Source organism: Mauremys reevesii, linkage group 11 (genome assembly GCF_016161935.1).
Source record: "Mauremys reevesii isolate NIE-2019 linkage group 11, ASM1616193v1, whole genome shotgun sequence".
Taxonomy (NCBI): Eukaryota; Metazoa; Chordata; order Testudines; family Geoemydidae; genus Mauremys; species Mauremys reevesii.
The window spans coordinates 55,854,084-55,872,633 of record NC_052633.1 but is presented as its reverse complement, the minus strand read 5'-3'; the positions used below and the strand labels follow the sequence as shown (position 1 = coordinate 55,872,633).

The following is an 18,550-nucleotide window of genomic DNA, read 5'->3' as shown; positions in this document are numbered from 1 at the left end:
TTTTCACCCAGTTCATCTCAATGGTAACAGACCTCTTGCCTTTAGCTGGTTGATTCTGCTGAGTAGCAGCTTGGTTCCCTGCCATCACTGCCACATCTGCATTACCTGAAACCTTGGTGCTGGTATTGCAGGATACCCACTCCTTTCTTTGCTCACCTGCTTGTACGCCAGGTTCACATATTCCTGGGATCTCAGCCTTTTCTCCTACTACAGGTCATTTTCTTTTAAGGGCAGTTCCTCTTCCTATGGCCTGCTTCCCGCACAAGAACATACTATCCCTGTACATGCTTTTGTAGCAGGCCCACTACCACCCAGTACCTCTGCAGTATTTTCTATATTCTGCACAATAGAATCAGCCTTAAAGTCACAGTTTATATAGGGGCAAAACCTCCTTATGTACCCCAGATGTGCCCAAGCATAGCAGTCCCTCAGGTCTCCTGGTCCCCCAATACCACTTTAGGACTTTGTTTCTGTGGCTGACATTTTCTCCCTGCAGGATCTCCAGCAGGTATACTGCTGTTTTTCTACTACTGCCCATTGCTTGTGCAGCTCCATCTACAGCTCTTGATGCTTCTGTTGTTTCTCCAGGACCTGCAGGAGGACTGCCTGGGTCTGCTTCTGCTATCCAGCTATCCCCAGATGGATCTTCTGCATCTTCTGCAGTTCCTGTTGTACCCCTGTATCCCAGCCTGAGAAAGTCAATCTCGCACTGCTGAAGAGGGCCTTGGTGCTTTTTGGCTCCCTTATTCATCTGTTCTTAATCTGAGGATTATCACAGTCTGGTTTACTTCCCCTAAAGTGTCAGTCTTCCTCCTTTATCAGAAGGAGTCTCAGTAGATCCCAGAGGAGTCCCCCAAACATGGAAAAGCTGCCACCCCAATATGCCTCCTCCTGTCTGGTTGTGGTGCTGCAGCAAATTTTGCCTCACATTTCCCCCCCTCCACTGTCTTTTGTCCTACTCCATGCATAGGAATTTCCTGGTCCTCTGGCCAGAATACTTCATAGAGTTCTGCTCCTTCCAGGGCCACAAAGTCCTGTATTAAAGTCCAACACAAATACTCAAAACAAATGAATCTTCAGCCCAGACAGGCTCAGTGAGCCTTGACGAAGCTCCGTGCCTCAGATAACCAAATTGCCAGGGGCTGGACTCAGGGGTTCAGAAAAATCTTCTGCTCATCTGGGTTCCTGCCTCCAGTCAGGCTTTAACTTCACCTTGGAAGCAGCCTGTCTGCCGTTCTCTCCTTTCTCCTTCGCAGCCTTCCTTGAGGCTGCTTCTGAGAGAGAGGGCACTTCCCACCTCCTCTCCACTGGCTTTCTGCTCTCCAACTGGGCTCTTCCAGCTCTTTATGAGAATCCTCAGCATTTCCCCAGCTGGGTCTAATAATGAAGTTGAGCCACCGATCTCCAGCCAATCAGGATCAGCTGTGTGTGTATGTGGGAGGAGTTGCTGATCCATCACAGGCTGAACTGTTAAGGAGAAGCCAGCCAGTGACAGGTAGTATTAAAATATATGGCATTTGGATGTCTTAGTGCCCTTGTTTAAATATTTTTTTATAAAATGCAAAAACACTTTAACAAGCAATAAATTCATAATTTCTCTTTATATTTTGTATTTAAAAAATACCAAAGAGCTAGTTTTTGATCCACCCTGTGTGTCACATATGGAAGTAGTGGGTCAGAAGGAGCCATGTACCTCCCCTGCACTGACTACTATGGGTAGCAGTGTAGAGAGGAAAGCAGCTTCTGCAGAACCACATCATCCTCCCATGATGCATGTGGATAAAGAGTAAGTGGGAAGGGGGAGAAATGGGCAGAGCCTTGCCCCAGTTGCCTCTACACGAGTGTGCATGCTACCCCAGGCCTGGAACTGGCACACGGGACATCTCCCATAGAGTAGAGGACAAAGTAGACACAGGGTTGTGACTCATTGAGTTTTGCTCCCCAGTCTGCTCCTGGCCAGACTGTAAAATGTAAAAGTTCACTTAGCCTCATACACAGGCAGATTGTAGAAGGACATCTTTGCCCTAATTCCAACTGTACTTCCTGTCTGCTCCCATATGGCTTTTTCCTCCTGTCATCACTCTCTGTAGCCACTTCAGCGGGAGCCAATGGGATTTATGTGTTAAAGAAAATCAGTGGCAGGAAATGGCCTGTGGTTAGTGACAAAGGCACCTTTACACAGGATAAAAATTGGAGATTTCAGGTTTGGTTTTTTTTTTACATAGGTGCTAATAAATGGGACAATGAGTTTGCCAATTTCCATGTTGTTCAAAATGCAAGTTAGGGACTAGATTGTGTAATTTATAATCTGGGTCATGGTGGTGGTGGGCGGGGGGAGGCTGGAGAACTGCATGTCCCCAGGATGCTCTGGAGGGATTGTGCCACACAAAGCAAAATCTTTGCATAGCGAGCACAGGGTTCAAAGGAGTAAGTCTCCTGCCCTCACTCCCTTTGCACCTGTGCTACGGCAGGCAACATCCAGTTCATTTATAAACATATTGTTCATATTTAATTAATGCTAAATTGACATTTTTTCAAACAATAGAATATAACAGAAGTGTAGCATTGTTAAAATCGCCAATCTTTCCTCAGGCATCCAAGTGCTGAGCATCCCTTCTTTGTGACACGCTATCCTATGCAGCATTCCTGACTCACTCTCTAGCCAAGTGGCGCTCCCACTGCCTTCAGTGGAAATTTTAGCCTGAGTGAAGAATAAGGAGGACGGAATAGGGCCCTATCCCAGCAGAAAAGCAAGATGTATGTTAATACTTATTATTTATGACTGCTTTTATCACACTAGTGCCCAGAGCCCTCAGTCAGGCCCTGCTGAGCTAGGTGCTGCACAAACACATACAGGAAGACATAATGGCAACTCTGAAGAGTTCACAAATGAAATTAGTCATTCAAAATATTATTAGTGGGTTACACATTTATATAACTACAATAGCTGAAGCAATTATTAAATAAACCACACCCCTTATTTCCCTATACACACTGTCAAACCATGGTTCCATGATGCACAGGACTTTGTCCCTTCATTATTCTACTTTTGTTTCATGTAATCATTGTCCTGAAACATTAGTTGGCAGGTAAGGGGCATGAAATGCGGTGGAGAAAGGCGGGGGAAGTTTTGTGCAACCAATAAGTAGGACACAGCAACTTCCTGTGAATTGCTTGACGGTACTGGATATGGAAAGAATGACCGGTGGGTCAGATCCTGAAAATTGTTTTGTGGAATAGTGAGATTCAAAGTCTTAACGTTATTGCAGCAAAGTGGTAAGACTAGTTTCTCTGTTTATTCCAACCAGTAGAAAATGAGAGAGCTTCTACACCCAGCAGTTAAAATACAGCTTAACCTTTAGAATGGAACATTTAAAAGGGAACTGTAATAGATAGATATATTTGTGCATTTGTGCACACACCCAGATGAAGATTCATATTTCTTAGCAGAGGGAGAATACCTGGAAACTTACAAAAGAGGTTGCAGCTTTCTGTTGCTGTAATTGGCACTGTACAGAATAGTCAAGAAATAACAATATTTTACAGCATGATTGTTTTTTGTCAGGAGAATTGAAACAGTATTAGTTTCCAAAAAGTTTAATCTTGGCATGCATCTAAAATGAAATAAAACTGAAAAGGTAATGAAATACATTATCTCAGCATTACCAAACTTACATACTACATGCCAAGTCTTAAAATTGTAGTGCCTCTGCAATGAAGTTTACCCCTCATATTTATTGCTTAGAATATTGTATTATAAGCCTTGTGCTTATCAAGTATAAATACCGCTTGGTGTTTGTGGTAGAATATAATTTACACGGTTATGCCTTTTGGACTCTAGTAAAATTAAATTAATGATGTAGAGATATATGTGTTCACTGAGAGACAGTTAACACAGGTTTTCTTTTACTTTCTACTCAATACCCTTTGCATGGTGTAGCAGGGCAGGACTCACCCTTGTGGCGCCTCCTGCTGCTCATCCAGGGAATTGGTGTTTCCTGCCTCTGGAGCACCCTCTGCATGCCGGTGTCCTGCTTGCTGCTGGGCCCAAGTCCCTCCTGGACCCTAGTGCCCTTTTCAGGCTGGGGTGCTGCCCCCTGGCAGTACCCCCACAGATCCCTTTCCAGGGAACTCCAACCCTGTATCCCCACCTTGCCTCAGTGGCTACTGCCAGTCACAACCTAGCCCCCGTTCACTGGTGCAGACTGCAGTGCAAATGCCACTCATCACCAGCAAGGAGGGTTTGGACCTGTTGGCTCTGCCTACCCTTGGGCTGCCCCTCTGCAACCCCAGTACCCTTCTTGGCCTTTAACAAGGCCTACAGCCCTGCTTCACTTTAGCTACCCTGCTCAGCTCCCAGCAGCCAGTCCCATCCCTCTCAGCATCTAGAGAGAGAGACTGTGTGCTCCTGGCCCACTGCCCTCTTATAAGGGCTAGCTGGGCCCTGGTTGGGGCGTGGCCGCATCTGTGGCTGGTTCCCCAATCAGCCGAGGCTTTCTTCACAACCGCAGCCCTCTCCATAGATGCTTTTAACCCCTGTTCCTCAGGAGTGGGGCAGCTGCCCCACTACACACAGACAGACTCCTCATGCTGTAACACTATTTCTTTCTTAGTAAGTTCTTACTGAAGCTTGACTTTAAAAACAGAAAGGCAAATCAACCTAGAATATGGGCCAAATTCTGCTTGACACACCCATGTAAATCAATTGGTGGAGTCACTTTGAATTTATGCTGCTGCAAGTAAGATCAAAATTTGATACTATGAGCCAGTTTCTGTCTCCAGAACTGCACCACAAAGGGCAAAGGAAGAATTCTGTCAGTGCAGGCACAATATGGGGCTGATTGCCTCTTTGCAGACCCTAGTATGGGGCGTGTACTGTGCACGGGAAGGTGTGTGTCATGGGCGGGAGAGGAATTCTACACAGTGGTGAGCGCTATGGAGGTTTTGGGCTGCTCAGGACTGTGGAATAGTCCATGTACAGTCCACAGGAGGTTGCGGTAAGTTCAGAGCACCTGCAGGCTGCTCTAGTTTATTCCGGGGGCCACACTGGATCCCAGAGAAGCCTTGAATCTTAGTCAACTTCAATCCCCACTCCATTTTTCCCATGACTGCACCTTCTAGAGGGTACAGCATAGGATCTCAGCCTCTATCTCTCTATTGCCTTTAGATAGCAGATCTCAATAGAAATCAGGTTATAACCCACATCTGTATATGTTAAAATAAAATATATTAATAGAACAGGGCAGGATATATCAAAATATTTTCAGTGAAAAAAAGTGATCTACATAGTAGAGATAATAGTCTATAAACTCTGCTACTCAAACCAGTATCTGATACCATATGGGTATGTTATACAACATATTTCTTTCATAACCTGTATGTAGTTCCTGGAATTCTACATGAGACTGTTTCTTTCTCAGAAACCTTTTGGTCATTCAGGTTGTTCTTATGCAAAAGCTAAAGCGTGTTTTGTGTTATACTACCTGTTACTAACTTCCTGACAAATATAAAGGCTAAAAATTTGTCATAGACTACTTTATAATGTATTCTGTTTATCATAATTTCTTTTTCATTATAGCATTGCAATTCTCACTGCTGTAGTGAAAGTGCTGTCAAAATTTCCATTACAAATATTGTTTCTGAAGGGTTTGTAAGTCGCCTATTAAAATTCTCTCTGGGCTGAAATTTAGCATGCAAGTCTCAGTGGAAGAGTGTTTCCTTTACAAGAAATTTAAATTGGTGTAGTCATATTTTTAAATGAAATTTGCATCTGTGTATTATAAGTCACACACACAGTACAATTGCATATATTTAAATAATCACACACAAAAAATAAAGATCTGTTTATACAAAATATTTCTGAATTCCAATAGGCATCAATCTGCTACCATTAAAAGATATTGGAAGAAAAAGGCCTCACAATAGAAAATTCACTGTATAAATATACATTGACAATTTCACAACTTTTAGGTTGCTACATTAGGTATATAAGGTAATGAATAAAAATGCTGCATTGAATGCCTGACAAAGATACACTAGAAACATAACAAATGTAGAAATTGATAGAGGGATAGACATATATAGACCTAGTAGCACGGGATACACTTTTGTTTCTGCAGTGGTTTTGTTGAAATAAGCAAGAGCTATACTCTAGATACCTCTTATTTCACCAGATCATCATGATGACATTATGTATGGTCACAATTTCCCTATGTTTTAATTCATAGAACCTACCTCCTCCTATCAAACTTTACTTACCCTAACTTCTGGAGGATGATCCAACTTCCATTAATTTCAGTGGAAAAATTCCCATTGATATTAATAGGATTTGGATCTGCCCTCTGCACTCCTGGATTTCCTTTCTTGGAAATTGTCTTCCCTCAGCTACCATGCTCTGCCTTATTGATCAAAATATCTTGTTGTTCTGCCTCTCAAAGGTCTAATTCACTTGTTGCAGTGGTCCTCGAAATTTCATTATCTACTGCTGCTCATCTCTTGTATTTCAAAATGCTTAGAGATGCAAGTAAAAAGAACTCTTACAGAAGAGGTAGATACAACTTTTCTAAATTATTTAAAAAAATATGCATGGTGTATGCACAGACAGGGATTCAGAGGAGCATTCTACGTAAAACAAAACCTCCAGAATTGTAGGTAGTTCTGGGGTCATGACCTCTAAGACAATGTGATTTTCTTCAGATTGAACTGCTGAAGGAAAAAAGATCAACCTTTTTTTTTCTGATGACAACAGCACTGAATCCCAAGATTAAGCACTATAGGAACCTGTATACATTTTAAAAGATCTCTCTTTTTTTCAGTCTTGCCTACTTTCAAATAAAGAATAGTTAGAAACCATAAAGCACTGTATTATACTCAGCCGCCTAACATATTCTACATTCTTTGTTTCAAAACAAAAGACCAGTTGTAGATTGGTGGAATAATATTGTATTCAAACATCTATTGTTCCTTCTCTCCCTTACAGCTGTAAGAATGGTGCAAAGTAATCTGCTCACATAATTGGTACAAAGTGGGGATTGTTATATACAGTCGTTTACTCCCATTTGATGTGTGCACCGGAAAAGCTATGTTCACTAATCCATACCTAGGTTTGTTGCCTTTCAGAGGTTTTCCAGGATCTTCATAACACTATTTCTCAAGTTTTAAAAGATCCGCATCTTTGGGGTCATGTTCTTGAAAGTAATGAGAAAAAAAAAAGCTGTAATCATATTTTGGGAGAACAAAAATGTTTACTCTGTTCAGAGTACCTGCAATTTCTTGCCTGCCTTAATTTGACTTTGTATGTGCCTGCTTTTAAAGAGGACAATAAATCTCAGTGTTTACATTATGAAAGGGATTTTGTATTTGTTGACAAAGGTAAATTTCAGCTCATCATAGCTGGGCCAATGTGATAGAACAGTGGTTCTCAACCAGGGGTACATGTACCCCTGGGGGAACACAGAGGTCTTCCGGGGTACATCAACTCATCTAGATATTTGCCAGTTCTACGAAAAAAACCACTAGTGAAGTCAGTACAAACTAAAATTTCATACAGACAATGACTTGTTTATATTGCTCTATATACTATACACTAAAATGTAAGTACAATATTTATATTCCAATCAATTTATTTTATAATTATATGGTAAAAATGAGCAAGTAAGCAATTTTTCAGTAATAATGTGCTGTGACACTTTTGCTTGTTTATGTTTGATTTTGTAAGCAAGTAGTTTTTAAGTGAGGAGAAACTTGTGGGTACACAAGACAAATCAGACTCCTGAAAGGATAGAACTTCATAGCCAAATATGGGAGAGATGACTTTTGCCCATTTTAATTGGGGGGAGAGAGGGTTTCCAAAAGTGACTTGATTTTCAATGGAACTTGTGTTCCTAAATACCTTACCTGCTTTTGAAAATCTATCCTTAGATATGGAGGGCCAGATTCTCATCTGATGTAAACTGGTGCAGCTCCTCTGAAGTTAATCCAGAGTTTTTAGTAATAGCATATGGAGGAGAATGGTGACAGTGAAAATGCACTGGTATAATGTTAGTATAGAATAGCTTCCTTTTTGTAGTCCTTGAGTTATATATATATAGACACTGATCCCTCCCACCCCAATAAAATAATAAATTGCATGTGATGCATGGTAGAGAAATAGGATAAAACATTTAAGGCACAGTAAAAAGCAAAAACACAACAGGCATTTTACTGACTATTTATAAACAGGAAAACAATGCTATGCAGGGAGCTATACTGCAGTCTGTTAAAAGTGCATCTGTTCCAAGTACACAGAAAGAATCCTTTGTAGTTCAGGGAAGACAGAAACTGAGGCTTAATCTTGCTCTATCATCATGTTGTAAAGTGACTGATGGTTCATCTTGATCTCATCTGACATATTAAAGTTCAGAAAATTTCTGTAGTCCTACACCCCTCCCCAAATGCACACACCAGTAGATAATGTGGTACCTTTTAATGGAATAGATCATAAATTAGCATAAAAATATTCAAATCCTTCTCCTCAACCCTTTCTTTGAACACTAGAAATTTTACAAAAAATGCAGTTTATACTCCTCATCCTCCCACTTCTGTACACTGTGCTGCGGGGTGGCTAGTCACAGTAAAGCACCGAGGAAGAGTTTTTAAAAAATGTTCTAATAAGCCTTTCCCACTGTTCAGGGTATTTAGATTCTGTCCATTACTGAGATAGAGTCAAGCTGGAAACTTGGATCCAGATCCAGGGTTATGACTTGAGCCCATATAATTAATATAATTTTTTTTAAAATCACACAACCTTCAACCATGCTTTTTGCAGTGTTACTTGAAGCAGGAATAACTGCTTCCCTCCCCCTTCCCTTCCCAGAATAAATGACAGGATGCTTGAAATACTGCATTTCCATTTAGGAAAATTAATTGCACTGTAAGTACTGAACATTTGGCTATAGCACTTTAACTAAGGGTTTGCCTAATGAGTCTATAATCATTGTCTTTTTGCTGAGGCTTTTCATCCCAACAGGGTTGGTTTGACATTCATTGAGGCGCTTACATTTGTTAGGAAGTAAAGCCCTGCAACAAAGAGGATCTGGTGACAATAATGAGGAAATTCTGGCAAGAACACCTGTTGGTGGAAGACTGCAACTGCTACATCAACCACTTCCAGAAGGTGGACCCAACTGTTATTCAGAATAACAGTGGGTCCCCTGGAATGAGAATGAAGACTATCCTGGGCTGTAATAAACAATGGGATTCATTATGCAACTGTCACATTTACAATTTCCATTACAACTATATATTGTGAAAGTGGGTTTAATTTTTAATGTTAGAAATTATTATAAATTCAGTGATAAATGTATCCAGTTTTAAGTCTATTTACTGCAGCCTTTGGGGAGAAAATGACTGTTTAAGCTGGGATTTTCAAGGGGGTATGGGCTTTAGTGTTCCCTCTGAGAATCCCAGCCCTCCTGAACTACTGAAACTACATTCTAAACATATGAAAACAGTACAAAGTTTTGAAAGTGCAGTTTTTGTAAAGGTGACCTCAAAAGTAAACCATAGCCAAAGGCAAAAACATGTTAGCTGGGGTTCCTAAGAGACAGTGGGCCTGTTCCTTCCCTCACTTATGCTGGTTTTACATTGGTGCAACTCTACATACTCCTCTGGAGTTATTTCTGTTTTACACCAGCATTAGCAAGAAAAGAATCAGGCTCAGTAACCTCAAATAAGTAAGTTTAAAAATAGGGGGCCTGATTTTCCACTGTTTTGCACTGTGTGCGGTCATTTAAACCTGTGCACCGTAAGTACGATCAGAATGGTTGTGTTTATTTCTCATTTTGCACAGGCATACATAGTTACATAAGGTTCCAGGCAGGGTAAAACCAGGTCCACAATGCTTTATTAAGTAGAAATAACAGTGAGAGTGACAGCTGCCCTGCCCTTTCCCCTACACCACAGATATTAAAATACAGACATGGTGGATATTCAACCTGAATTGCAACCCACTTTTTGATAACTTTGGATGGAGCAGATTTTCAGTGTTAAAAGATGGCTTCTTACAAAAGCATACTTCTACTGTTGCTACAAGACACAATGGACATTTAGACCCAGATTTGATTTACTTAAACTTCTCTTTGCCAGATACCATGTTTGGGTCATACCCACCTGGTTCATAGGCGGCAGGTTCGTATAATTTTTGGTGGGGCCCAAAATGGTGGTGTCCCCCCCCTCCCCGCTCTCACCCTGTAAGCTGATATAAAATGAAGCTACAATGCGTCAGCACTACAAGATTACAAGGGTCAATTAAAAGTGGAAAGTCAGAAGCAGCACTTGCCTGCTTTAATATACAGTATTAAATTTTGTTGCACCTGTTGTGACAAAGTGGGAATGTTCTTAATATTTTCTCTGAATACTGTGTGGGTGCCTCAGTTTCCCCTGCAAAGTGCCAACTGACGGTGTTGGGGACAAAGAGATCAGGTGGCCTCCTTGTCCGGAAGAGACACAAAGGCCAGATGAGGGAGTGTCAGTTTGGAGCTGGCTGGGGAAATCGGGAGAGGCCCAGAACTTGGGTCTGGGCTCCCCACCCCCCAAGATGGACCTGACTGAGGGGTCCTGTTTTCTGTACCTACAAGCTCTGTTTTAGACTGTGTTCCTGTCATCTAATAAACCTTCTGTTTTACTGTCTGGCTGCTGGCAGCCGAGGACCTGGAGAGCCCCCTGGACCTGCTGCTCTTCAGCCTCATGGTGCCCTGGCCCAGCCCCGGCAGGAGGGAAGGCAAGGATCTCTGGCTGCGGGGCTACCTGCTCAGCACCGACGAACCCAGCCGGCTGCTCACCTCCTCACACACTCCAGGAGCCCCTCGCCGCCATCGCAGCCCGGCTCGGCCCAGGGGACCCCGTTTCCGTCCCTCCCCAGCTCCTCACACACACTGGGTAGGGCCGCCCAGAGGATTCAGGGGGCCTGGGGCAAAGCAATTTTGGGGGCCCCTTCCATGAAAAAAGTTGCAATACTATAGTAACATGTATTTGGAAATGTAAAAAATAACTAGTGAAAATTAATTTGTAATAATTTGAAAATACACCAAATACATTATTTAAAAACATTAAATGCTTTACTGGTCTGTCTACATTTGCAATTACATAATGGGCTGTTGCTGGGTGATGGTTGGTGCCAATGGGCTGTCACTGCCTGGAGGTGGTGATGCTGTTGCCCAGGGCTGGGTGGGGAGCTGGGCTCTGGGGGGTGCCTGGCTCACAGGGGCTGGGCTCAGGACTGTGGGGAGATGGGGTCGGAGGTTGTCTGGCTCAGAGGGGCTCGCCTCGGAGCTGGGGTCAGGGCTGTGGGGGGAATGGGTACAGGGGGGTGTCCGGATCAGAGGGGCTGGGCTCGGAGCTGGGGGTCAGGGCTGTGGGGAATGGGGTCAGGGGTGTCTGGATTAGAGGGGCTGGGCTCGGAGCTGGGGTCAGGGCTGGGGGGGGACTGGGGTCAGGGGGGTGTCTGGATCAGAGGGGCTGGGCTCGGAGCTGGGGGTCAGGGCTGTGGGAGGAATGGGTACAGGGGGATGTCCGGATCAGAGGGGCTGGGCTCGGAGCTGGGGGTCAGGGCTGTGGGAGGAATGGGTACAGGGGGTGTCCGGATCAGAGGGGCTGGGCTCGGAGCTGGGGTCAGGGCTGTGGGTGGATGGGGTCCTGGGGGTGTCTGGATCAGAGGGGCTGGGCTCGGAGCTGGGGTCAGGGCTGTGGGAGGAATGGGTACAGGGGTGTCCGGATCAGAGGGGCTGGGCTCGGAGCTGGGGTCAGGGCTGTGGGGAATGGGTACAGGGGATGTCCGGATCAGATGGGCTGGGCTCAGAGCTGGGGGTCAGGGCTGTGAGGGGGATGGGGCCGGGGGTGTGCCCAGGTCCGAGGGGCTGGGCTTGGAGCTGGGGGTCAGGGCTGGGTGGGGAGGATGGGTTTGGGGGGGTGCCCACCTCAGAGTGGCTGGGCTTGGAGCTGGGGGACAGGGCTGGGCCTGGGGGGTAATGGGGTCGGGGGGTGCCTGACAACCACCTCCCTGAGACCCCCCCCAATCCAACCCCCCTTCCCTGGCCCCTGACCGCCCCTCCCCCCACAGAACCTGTGCCCCCTCCCTGCCCCCTGAGTGTCCCCGGGACTCCCTGCCCCTTAGCCAACCCCCCGGCCCCGGCTGCTTACCCCCCGCTCACTGCGCACCTGGGGAAGCGGCCCTGCCCAGCGCTGCAGCCGCATGGCTCCCGGAGGGGGCTGAGCTCTTCCCCGCTCAGAGCCGCGTGGTCAGGGGAGGAGCCGCTCGGCCCGGAGCTCCCAGCCCCGCCCCCTGACCACGCAGCTCTGAGCGGGGCGGAGCTTAGCCCCGCCCCCCCCAGCCAAGCTGCTGCTGCTGCGCTGTGTAGGACCCGGCGCGAACAAGCGGAGGAGGAGCGGCCCGTCCTCTGCAGCCAGGCGGGCCGCTACCGTGGAGGCCATCCTCTCCCCAAGCGGAGCCAGTAGCGCGGCCCTGCCCCGGCTGCAGGGGACGGGCCGCTCCTCGGCTCGCAGCAGCAGGATGAGCTGGGGCCCCAGCTCTAGGCACCAGCTTGTTTTGCTGGTGCCTAGAGCCGCCCCTGCCGGGCGGGGAGGGGGGAAGCTCCAGCCGTGGCGACGGTGGCGGCGGCGGCGGGGGGTGCGCTCCAAGCAGGGGAGAAAACATTGGTGGGGCAGAGCCCCTGCTTGGGATTTATTCCTGGGGCTAAAGCCCCAGAGCCCCATATAAGTCGGCGCCTATGACCTGGTTACGGTGTACTAGTTGGGCTCCTCAAAGTGATTTAGAATATTAAGAATATATTATTTCATATTTATAGAGCACAATACTGACATATCCATCTCTCTATCTATTTGGGTCTTTACCCGGTGTCCATGTAGGTATTAGAGCGCCACTTTCCAGAAATAAAAAAAGTTACAGTCTCTGCTTCCAAGACCTCATGCTCTAAACTAGACAAACAAAGGAAATGCGGAAAACTAACAAAGGTAGAGAGAGGGAAGAATGGGATGAGGTCCACAACTGGAGGGTGGAAAGTCACTGGAATGGATCATTATGTCCAGATGAGCTGAAATGTTTCAAATAACCTCTGCCTCGTTGACCCCATTAGTGCTGTGTGGCTATATTATAAGGAATCCATTGGCTGCAGACAACAAACACAGCTACTGGATAAATCATACACAAATTGAGAGTAGAGATTTAGAACCCCGTTCCTCCAGCTCCAATCATTTTTAGCTACCAGTAGTAGCAAGTCCCCTCTCCTCTCTGTGGGCAAGCTAATGGAGGGAACCATTACTTACCTTTTCATGTACAAAGCCAGTACATTACTGTATGATGTGTGTCTAGAATCAGACGCCCTATAAAACCACATGCTCTATATTGTATGTCCTAGGGCTCTGCTGAAATCTGTACCAGTGTAATACATAAGGGGAAACAACACACTAGCAATTAGGAGGATAAACCATAAACTTTATGGAAAGTCAAATAACGATAAAGAAAACGTAGGCCTATTGAGTGAGTGCTATTGTGGTCCAATTAACAAGTACAGGGACAGGCAGACAGCTGGTGGCTGTGGTTACAGAAGGCAAGCTAAGAAGATAGAACACTACTCAGAGAGTGTGAAATTGTTAATTAGGACATACAACACCTCTGTGAGATAAGTATGATTATCCCCATTTCACAGATGGGGAATTGTTCTAGGTGTGATTTTTTTCATTTTCTCACAGCATTAATATCTGAAAAAAGAAAAGCAGACTGAATTGCTGTGTGTTCACTGTAAGAAAGACAAAAACCCACCATCAGGAGAACACCTTGCCGAGAAAGAGAGCACTGCATTTGTGATTTCACCATTTCAATTTAGAGGTGACCTTTAGATTATTTTACAAAACTTCCTCAACTGTAGCAATATGTGCTGAATGCCTGAATAGCCAGGATGAGGATAGTCAGCACATTATTAATTTACATCTTTTTCTTTTCTATTTATGTCCTGTGACATCCTACTCTACTCTGATCAGCAAAGTGCCCCTTAAAATCTGGCTGGTTGGGACATTTGGCACACGTTGTTATAACTGAAGAACTCCTAAAACCAAAAAAATCAAAGCATTTCCAGGTCACCTTTGAAAAGAAATGCAAAACACATTCTGGGCTTCTGGATATTTGAGCTGTGAAGAATCCCATTTACTTGAATAATAATAAAAAAGGGATCTCAATAAAGGTCACAAGAGCCAGATTAATTGATTTTACTGAGCTGAGCTGGGTGTAGCTTGAAAGCTCTTTATGGTAGGGGTCATCTCTTTGTTATTTGTTTGTGCTGTGCCTACCACACTGGCACCCTAGCCTCTTGGCACTACCACAATACAAATAAGTAATAATATTAGGACCATGAAGGAATAGGATTAGATTAAGACAAAGCACACCCATATGCGGTCTCACGATGGCCCATCCATTTAGTTACAGCTCTGCCTTTCCCTGGAGTGGCATTTAGCCATCTGCTGATTTGAAAAGGGGCATTGCAACTGGGCTTCCCCGTGTCTCTGGGCCGTGACTCCTTCTCTTCAGTTGGGTTATGATCTTTCCCAAAGAATGGAAGGACTCAACACCCTGCATCTAACCAGAGGATTTTGTTTGGGGGAGCTCCTGCTAACTTCACCTCATCAGAGTTATGATAGGATGGCAGCAACAAGGCTCTCTTCCACATAAAGAATCATATGGTGGGATGCTGGTGGTGGAGAGCCCCATACGGCAGCATATTTTAGAGTTATAATGCATAAAGCAATAGAACTGGAGCAGTGACTAAAATGCACTATAATTTTCCCAACCACTACCAATAATCTACAAATCAAGAGTGTTTCCTCCCCTATCCTTAAGAAGTTTCCTCTTGCTACTGCATACTCATCCATGCATTTACTTCTGTGATTGTAATCCAAGCTCTTTGGTACGATTATTAAGGAGAGGAACTTCTACCTGCCTTTCTTTTTACATCTTTCTAGACAATTCATCTTTGATCTCTATACCTCAGAGTTTAATTATGAGGTCCAAATCACCATCCTTGCACTATGTTTATTGCTCTGCTTCCCTCTTTTTCCCCAGTAAGTACAATAATCAGCATCACCTATAACTTCCTGTTGTTTTTTAACTTTGTCTACTAGGATTAACACAATTACTACTTCTGTGTCCTCACAGTATGCATAGCAAAAAAAAAAAATCATGACAGACAGGGAGCTAACATATGATGGAGCCCATTGTGTCTTTTTACTAGAGGTCTAATTGCATCCTAACAGCAGGACCCTCCCTCCTCATTGATTACTTACCTCTCTCTATTTCCTATTGATCTATTTCCATCATGCCTGGTTTTAATTAACAAGAATTTTTGTTCTCTTCCAGCCATCCAGAAACTCCCCAACAAGCAATGAGAGGCAACTACAACTCATCCACAGTCCAAGGAGAAATAATAGCTCTACTGGTACAACTGCTAACCACTGTTTCATTTAGACTTCTTTATCCTTTCTATTAACCTTCTTTTTTTATGTGTGCATTTAAAAGATGGTTTTAAAAGAAAGCTTTTCTCTCTTCACACCAGCAACAGGGCAATGAAAATTCTTCTTCTAAATTCTGAAGCTGTGATCTTCTATATCTTTCACATAAAAGGAATCATTCCACTCTCATGACCTATTCTTTCTCTTACTTCTGGGGAAAAATGCTAACTGCTTTGCTTTTTTTATTCCCTTGTTTTGACTGTTGGCAGTTGGACAGGGGGAAATGAAACACAGTGCCTGTGTGCATACACAGATATAACAGACATGAGTCATCATTTAAAGTATATACATGTAGCATGAGGATTAATATTAGTAATACCTAATATATGACTCATCTCAAGGGGCCCTACAGTGCTTCACAAGTTATATGCACGTGTTGTGGCAAAGATGGTGAAGAAATGAAGCTAAGAGCTTTACTGAACTGAATCTGACCTGAGGTCTGATGATGCTCAGCTACACCCAAACTGGACTACACATGACCACATGACCTATCAACTTTAAAGCAATATTCCTTTCCATATATGTGGTGAGGTGTGTAGATGTGGCAAATCCAGACTGGACAGCTCCACCTGGACTTTGGTTCTGATTAGACACCTAGAAGCCTAGATGAAAGTATGAATTTGAGTGCTCTCCTAACCCAGAAGGGTTTAGAATGTGCGGGGACACGGTTTGATGGACCATGTCATGCACAGCAGTGAGTACAGCGTTTTGGAAGCAGAGGCTCAGGGAAGCATCTTGCCCTGGGAATTTGGCTTTTGCCAGGGTTCTGGAAGCAGAACTACTGCATTTGTGTATACAGTTTGCTGCTGTTGTTGCTGTTTTATCAAGTCTTTCTTCAGGTGAATAGTAACTATGTAAATAGTAGGTGAAATTCACCCCTGGGCACAGGATCAGTATAAGGCCTATGAAGTTCATAATTTCTGCTTAAATCCTATTTTAAGTTTTGGGAGCAGAACTGAACCAATTCACATTCTCTTATTGCTTATCTACACAGGGAAGTTAATTCTGATTAATTTGAGTTTGTTTGCATTAAAGTGCCTTGCATCCATACACAATTGTTTGCAGTGGAAGTTATTTGGAGTCTTACTCTACGTTTAATCCTCCTTGGAAGAGAAGTAACTCTACGTCAGAATGAGTTTGTTTGGTTTGAGGGTCCTATGGAAGCATTCCTAATTCAGATTAATTTCTCTGATTCTGATTCAATCATGCCTATTTTTAATTATTAACATTATTAACCCATTATGGTCAAATGAATTCTTTATTTTGCGGTGTACCTTGTGCTGATTGACTACTGTTACACAAGAGAATTTGAGGCAAAGATAGCTCTCTAGTTTGGCATGCACACTGATCACACAGAGGTTGTGCTTGCTGTGTTTTGCACAATATCTGTGAGAGCAAGGGAAAGAGCCTTGCCTGTGGGCTATCCCATCCCACCTGTCACAGCTAGTTGACTGAGTCCAGAAGTAGCACTCCACCAAGTGAAGCTGTTCCAGGAAAATGGCATCAAGAAGCGACTGCTCGATTTCATCCTCCTGCTCCTTCTCTAAAGCCAAAGCACCATGGCATCCAAAGCCCCTGACCCCAGGCCCTCCAGGTGTTCAACTGCCAATACATCACCCTGCTCATATTAAAAATTATCATGACCATGGTGCTCAGCAATATGTCCTCCATGGCGCCTGACAGTAGTTTGAAAATGGTGCTGACAAAAAATACAGATTAATTATGGGATGCCAGGAGAGGAATCGTGTTAGTGTTTTAATTTGACCGTAAGTGCCAGAATTCCTGTAGGTTCTGGAAAGCATCCCATAATGTCCCAAGAAAAAAAGCTATGGAACACTGCACCATCAGCCCAGATTTCTGGACAGTCAATTTACAGAAGGAAAGAGCTGTGTTGATGCAAAGATTGATAAAGGAAGGACCTTAAGATGGCATAAAGCAGTATGGATGCACTTTAGTTTGATATAGTTAATTCAGTGTATTTAGCGTGAATAAACTTATTTGAATTAATGTGTAGACATGCCCTTAGAAGTCAAGCACATAAAATACATTTGTATACTTCTTCTTCTAGACAAATTTATGTCTAGATTTGATAGCCAGCTCATTGCCACAGCAATCTGCCCCAGTCTTTCTCACGTAAATCAAAACCTCGTGGTTCCTTGGCAGGATCAACAATTAACTGTTTGTTTTGAGTGGTCAAAATGTACCCTGTGGTTCTCCATTAAGCCTCAGCATTGAAGTTGAGTGTAATGATCTTGATGCAGTTCCATCAAGGGTTGTGGGATTTTAATCTTGTTCTACAGGTCATCACGTTGCGGGATCCTTGTGTTTGCATTGACATGGTTGAAAACGTGAGATGTCTGGGCTTTTGGTTACTTTGTGAAATATACAATTAATACACAAACTTATGGTCATATTTTGTCACCACTGCACATTTTATTCACTCTTTGGAATAGGTGGTAAACTGTTGGAGGTGCTGTGATCTGTAAGGAAAGATACGACTGTTATGTTTTTCTCCCACGTTTGAACCAGTGCCGTATGAAGCTGGACTGGTGCTACCCTTGGCACAATAGAACACGCTGCTTCCTTAGCAACTTCGGGTGTTCCATCTATAGGTCTTGGAAAGTGACCCAAATATTTGAATCCTTACAATAACAGTTACAAAGTATAAACTAGTCCCATCATGAACAATTTTCCAAGGAATGTCTTTGATCTGGAAGTCTCAGTAAGCGAGCATTGCACTACAGTGGCATTTTAGGCTGACAGTCAAATTATTAAAACAAAAATTGATGTAGTAGACAACGACACTAGAAAACTAGGGCAAAACACTAGGTTCGTGGGGCTACTGACTTTCTCTCACTGTACCTGATATATCCATGCCATCTTCCATTTCATGTAATTATCTTTCTCCCATTTAAGAAAATGAGGGACATAAATGTACCATTCTTACAATTCTGCCTGTTTGTACCTCAGGGTATGACAGGAAATGGATTCTGAG

At 43.9% G+C, this 18,550-nt stretch overlaps 1 long non-coding RNA gene across 1 annotated transcript in view; it reads right to left on the bottom strand.

Moving 5' to 3' along the window:
• LOC120374823 overlaps positions 1-12,292 on the bottom strand; it is a 28,595-nt gene extending 16,303 nt beyond the window's left edge. The window contains exons 1-2 of the long non-coding RNA XR_005586261.1: positions 12,178-12,292; positions 7,100-7,187 (exon numbers count right to left, since the gene is read on the bottom strand). This is a non-coding gene — a long non-coding RNA (uncharacterized LOC120374823). The remainder of the gene's footprint in view (positions 1-7,099; positions 7,188-12,177) is intronic.
• Between the last annotated feature and the right edge of the window lie 6,258 nt (positions 12,293-18,550).